The sequence below is a fragment of the Balaenoptera musculus genome, chromosome 1, assembly GCF_009873245.2.
Source record: "Balaenoptera musculus isolate JJ_BM4_2016_0621 chromosome 1, mBalMus1.pri.v3, whole genome shotgun sequence".
NCBI lineage: Eukaryota > Metazoa > Chordata > Mammalia > Artiodactyla > Balaenopteridae > Balaenoptera > Balaenoptera musculus.
In genome coordinates this window covers 10869093-10875448 of record NC_045785.1, presented here as the reverse complement: position 1 = coordinate 10875448, position 6356 = coordinate 10869093, and the positions used below count along the sequence as shown (strand labels likewise).

Sequence of the window (6356 nt, the reverse complement as noted above, 5' to 3'; positions counted from 1 at the left end):
CCTCTTGGGGCCTCCTTCTCTTTCTCTCACCTCCCCTCCCTTCTTTCATTCTTCAGCTCTAATTAGAGCCTGTTCTGTACCAGGCCCAGTACGAGGTTCTGGGGAGACAGAGATGAGTTAGACGGTCTTTGACCTCAAAGAGCTCCCAGCCTAGGACTTAACTTATCCTGGAAGCACAAAGATTGCACCAAGCAGAGGTTCTCAAGTCCACAGACCTGGGTCACATCCCAGTTCTGTCACTCACCAGCTGAGTGACGTTGGGTATATTATTAGTCAAACTTATCTGCTGCTGTTCCCATATGCATAAAACAGGAACACTTCCTGCCTATCTCATAGAGTTCTTGAGAGCTTTCAGCGAGATAATATATGTAAAGACCTAATGCCATGCCCAGCATACAAAGGTGGTGATAACCAGTGGGATTGTTCTCTTTTCTTTAATGAAGGGAAACAATGACAGTATCACTTAGTGAAGGAGAGTGTTGAGATCTTAGGCAAGCTACTTAACCTCCCAGTTTAATGGGGCAAATAGAAACTACCTTCTACCCATAACCCAGAGGGGTCATGATGATTATACGTGAATATGTGATTATGTAAGTAAATGTATATTATATATACGTCTGTATATGTATATTATATATGTATGTATAAGGTTCCAGATTATAAATATAGTAAATATCAACCAAATACCAGCACATATTATTATATAATGTTGGTGTAGTTTTCAACAAGCTCTTCACTTGTTTCCTTCAATCACTGGACAGGAGACCTTCCCACCCCACCTCATCCAAGGGCCCCTCACTATTTATTTACTGAGAACCTTGAAATAGTCTGGCCAGGAGAATATTGGAAATCAATTTGTCTGCTGAAATGGCAGGGATGGCAAGAGGGTCCCCGGGTCCCAGGCCATTGTCATTCCCATGGATATAAGAATACGTGACATTTTAACCCCCTTACAAGCTCCCACACCTTGTGAGCCTACTAAGGAAACAAGAAATCAGCATCATGAACACTGATTCTCTTACTAAGCACACCCTTGTGCTGCTGGGGGGTGGAGAGTCCCTGCCATCAGAACTGAGCTTTTCCTCCATCCTGCCTGTGTGATGGCAGGAGGACATCAAAAAGCCTGAAGCAGCTGCACAGTGTCAGATAAATGCCAGTTGGGACGGCTTGCCTTTGATCATCAAATCCTTACAGCAAAGCTTTAAGTCTCCTGGTATCATTAAAATTAGTTTAAAGGGCTTCCCAACTGCTTTTTTCAAAAACTTCCCTCCACACGAGGAGTTTGCAGGTTCAGCTTTCCATGGATTTCATAAGATTCACCCGATTCAGGTATTGTATGATAGCAATGGTGTCCCGGAGGCCTTCTGAGAAAACATCTGTCAATGCTAAATCTCAGGGAGCAAAATATTAATTAACTTAATATTAATTAAAGTACTTGTGCTGGGGAGGGCAGCACAAGTTACTCCTGCAAATGTACGCCCTGGAAGAAGCACGGAATGGCCGGACACCAGTTACAGCAAACTCATTGTGAGACTGCATTTCACTGTGAACTGTTACATACAAAGCCTGTGTTTCCCTGATGTTAGAAGCATGGTTTATCTTCACAGTCCTGGAGGCACAGGGAAGAGGCTTAGCACCACGTGACTCCTCTAAAACTAAACTATGTATGCAAGAGGTTATGACCTAAATGTTTTTATTTATATACATTTGTTCTTGCTATATACTGATGTAACTATTATAATGATACTAATACAGCAATACCTACCATTTCGTGAGCATCTACTCTGAGCCAGGTACTTAAATGCTTTACAGGAATTATCTCAGGGTTCTCAAATTTGTGGAATAGACAAATAAGAAGTGCCATACAAAGGGGTTCCTTGGGCGAAGAGGTTTGAGAAAGTGCCTATTTGGGGCTCTGACCTCTACAGAGGCTTTGATAGGCTCTGTAGCCTGTGTGTGAAGGCTGGCCTTTTGGTTTGGCCTTGATGAATGTCTGCAATAGAGCTCAGAGCAGCTGTTTTAGGACCTTAAAGGACACAATGTTTGAGTTTGGACAAATTATCCAGCAGTGAAAAACAGCCTGCTGGGCTGTAGAATGCTCCCTTCTCCCTGCACTTGACCATGTGTGTATCACCCACTGCACACATCAAAACACATTCCCAGGGCAGAAGGCAAGCCAAGGGCAAACACTGTCCTCCATTTCCACCAGAAGCCCCCCAACTTGAATACAGATGCACTTATTCTGTAGACTGAAGTGGTGGTGCTCTGCTTGGCCCCCGTTAGAATCACCTGGGGAATTCCAAAAAGAGACAGGATTCTGATTCAATTGGGCTAGACCAGCAGTTCTCAGGGCAATTTTGCTCCCACCCCTCTCACCCCAGGCAACAATGTCTGGAGACATTCTTGCTTGTCATAACTGGGAGGAGGGTTTGCTGCTGGCATCTCGTGGGTAGAGGGGAGGGATGCTGCTAAACATCCTACAATGTACAGGGTAGTCTCCCACCCCTCCCCACCCCCCAAACAGAGTGCTATCTGGCTCCAGATGTCAATAGCGCCACCGTTTGGAAACCTTAGGCTAGATCGAGGCTCAATAAGGCCAGAGACCCTGTCTGCCTTGTTGGATGCTGGGTCTCCAGCACTCTGCACAGGGGCTGGCACGAAGTAAGCCTTTACTAAATGCCTGAAGACTGACTAATCAAATATGAACTAAATCCAAGCAATAGGAGAGATTAAAATGTACCACCTCTAAGAGTCAAGGTAGGGTACCCTTCAATTTCTCCCTCTTAGAGGCATCACAGAGACTTGAGAAAGATGAGTCATTACAGGATATACTATATATATACATTGCTACCTTATATATCCTTACCTTCTCCCTCCAAAACATTTGAAAAAGAAATAACTTTTTTGCTCTTTATGATTTTCTTGTCTTCTCTGAAAGTCTGTGTTATAAATTAAATGTTTGTACTCCCCCAAAATTCATATGTTGAAATACTAACCCCAAGGTGATGATATCAAGAGGTGGGACCTTTTGAAGGTGACTAGGTCATAAGGGTGGAGCCCTCATGAATGGTATTAGTGCCCTTACAAAAGAGATCCAGAACTTCCTTGGTGGTCCAGTGGTTAAGACACCGTGCTTCCAATGCAGGGGCGCAGGTTCGATCCCTGCTTGGGGAACTAAGATCCCGCATGCTGCACGGCACGGCCAAGATGTAAAAATTTAAAAAAATTAAAAGTAAATAAATAAAAAGAGACCCAGAGAGCTCCCTTGTCTCTTCCACCATGTGAGGTTACAGCAAGAAGATGGCTATGAACAAGGAAGCAGTCCTTCACCAGACAGTAGATCTGCTGGTGTCTTGATCTTGGACATCTCAGCCTCCAGAGCCATGAGAAATAAATGTTCATTGTTTAAGCCACCCAGTCTGTGGTATTTTTGTTACAGCAGCCTAATGGACTAAGACAGCCTGTCTCTGAAGACTTTGGCTCAGGAGGTGAAGAGGTGAGAACTATATTTAATGGAGGAAAAGCAGAGACGACCTTCTGCTTCCACACCTTGGCCACACTCATAATACTTTCCATGACACTGAAGGAGCCTGTTGCTGCTGGAATCTGTGGCAGCTCCCAAGGACAAGTCATGCTCCTGGATGCCAGAATCCATGGCTACCTGGTAATGATTTGTTCCAGGCAGGGATCTGAAGACATGAGGCTGAGAATTGTGCATGCAAGTACTGTAACCCTATATCTACCAATTAATGTCTGGGGTTGAAATTGTGAAGGCTGCAAAAGAGGAATAAAAGACTCAGAAATACCCTGGCCCCCCAAAAAGAGAATAACCAAATGCCTAAATGCTGTGAGAAGTCAGGGTCCCGGTATGTGTCTCTCAATTCCATATCTGTCACTGATTATATACACAAAGTTAATAAGTGGGCGGCTTACACCGGCTGTTAATGGAGATGGTGAGATTTCTGGGGACTCTTCCTTTCTAATCACTTTTCTGATTATATTTTGAAGGTGGTGCCAATAGGATTTCCTGGCAGATCAGAAATGGGTGTGGGAGAAGGAATGAATGGGTGGTGAGAAGAGTGGGATGTCCACTGGCCGAGACAGAGGACAGATGGGAGGAGCAGGTTGGGTGTTGAGTCAGTTAAGGTCAAGATGCCTATTGGATGTCCAAGCTGTGAGGTGGTTCGCTGTCTCTGTGAGTCTGGGGAGAGAGTGGCTGCGGATATAAATATGAGATGAGATGACCAAGAAGTGAGTGTCAGTAGTGAAGAGAAGAGGTCTGAGGGCTGAGCCTGGGGACTGCACCATTTAGAGCCAGAGCCTTAGAGGACCCCTCAGAAGTGACCGAGGAGCAGCCAGCTCAGAGGAGGAGAGCCAGGAGAGTGCGACCAGCCTCTCTGCACCACCTCCAGGCTCCCTGCTAATCCAAGGCCCTCCCGCCTCTTCCTGGGTATGGCAATGGCCTCCTGCTTATAAACCCCACCCCAGCCAACTCTCAACACATCCGCCAGAGCAGCCCCCTCTGCGTGGACTTTCAAGGGCTCCTGCCTCGCTCCGAGTCAAAGCTAAGGTCCTCATGATGACCTGGCCTCGTCGCCTCTCTGCATTCACCTCCACCAGCAGCACGAGGGCTGTCCTCCCTTGGGGATCTCACACTTGCTGTTCCCTCTGCATGGAATGTTCTTCCCCCAAATATCTGCACACTTGCTCTCTCACCTCCCTTAGATCTCTACTCAAATGACCCGTCTCAGTGAGGCCTCCCTAGATGACACTGTAACTCCCTTCAACTCGTATTATTTCCCCCTTCCCAGCGAGGTGGGGTTTCTTTCTTAGAAGTTTATACCATAGATCATTTTACTTATTTATGCATTTTACTTATTTATCTTATTTTCTGTCTTTCCCACTAGAATATAAGCTTCGGGTGGCAGAGAATTTTGCCTGTTTTTCTCACCACTTTGTCTCCAGAGCAAGATAAATGCATATAGTAGGTGCTTAATACATGATTAGTCTAAATCAAAACTTGCTATAATGTTTATTTTTCTTTACATGTAGCAGATTTTCTTGTAACTAGGGGAAAAATAACCAATGAAATTTATCTATTTATTTGTTTATCAGAATCTAAAATATGTCCATATCTTTATTTGGCTTTGGTCCATTTACCCTTCTTTTAAATAAGCCTTTTATTGTGGCTAGCTTCAAATTAATTTTTGCAGTAAGAATTAAATAACTGAATTTTATTTCCAACATTGATAATTATGTTCCATGAAATTTATCAGTTCTGAATGAGAGAAACTCCACAACTATCTTGTTTATGTTTGTTTACATCTTGTGTCCCTCCCAGAACATCAGCTCCCCTAGAGCACGAACCTGGTTCACTGATGAATCCTCAGTGCTTAGAACAGCACCTGTTACATAGTAGGGGCTTACTGAATATTCACTGAATGAACAGATGGATGAACACATGAAGAAATGGATTTCAAAATACTGGTCCCTATTAGGCCATAGACAATACATAAACCAGTGGTTCTCAGCTGGGGAGATTCTGCCCTCCAGGGGACATTTGGCAATGTCTGGAGGCATTCTTAGTTATCACATTTGGGGAGGGGGGTACTACTGGCATCTAATGGGTAGAGACCAGGGATGCTGCTAAACATCCTACAATACACAGGACAGTCTCCATGACAAAGAATGATACCCAAATGCCAATAGTGCCGAGGTTGAAAAGCCTAGACTTGAATCAAATAGGTGAGTTGTTACTATGTGCTTGGAGCCTAACTTTTTGGCAGTGGAATTACAGTGGCTCTCCCCAAGAGGAAAGTCTCTTGTCTGCCCAAAACAGTCATTATGTTTTGAAACCCTGGTTCTACTGCCCAGGCAGTAAAGCCCACCCATGACTCACCAGTAGGCTCAGCGTTAAGTCGTCTGTATGGGCACCACCTACTATTGCCAGTGACCTGTCCCATTGTGAAAAGTGGAGTACAAGGAGTTGGGATCATTGAAAATTGAAGGGGGTAGAGGCTGGATTCTCCGCTTGGCAGAATTTCTATTCCTTACATCTTCTGACTGTCATTGTTGCCATGGAGAGCATTTTCTTTGAGCCAAAGGAGAGTGGGACTGAGAGCCCTCATAATGCACGGTCTTTCCACTGATGTGCTGGCCCCTTGGACCTGCCACCTCCAGTTCCTACAAGGCTCCTCCACTCTGTTATCTCTGAAACAGACAGAAGCTTATGGAATGGACGATTGATGGATAGGAAACCAATTACCAGTTAAAAAGATCTTGATGGTGGGTTGATTCCCACCCCCACGCTATATTTAAATGTCTATATGATACTGAGCGGCTAGACACCTTAGAAT

At 44.7% G+C, this 6356-nt stretch overlaps 1 non-coding gene across 1 annotated transcript; it reads left to right on the top strand.

The window, feature by feature from the left end:
• The first annotated feature begins 3102 nt into the window (after positions 1-3102).
• TRNAW-CCA lies at positions 3103-3174 on the top strand. The gene has a single exon. It is a non-coding gene; the product is annotated as a tRNA-Trp (tRNA).
• The last annotated feature ends 3182 nt before the right edge of the window (positions 3175-6356 follow it).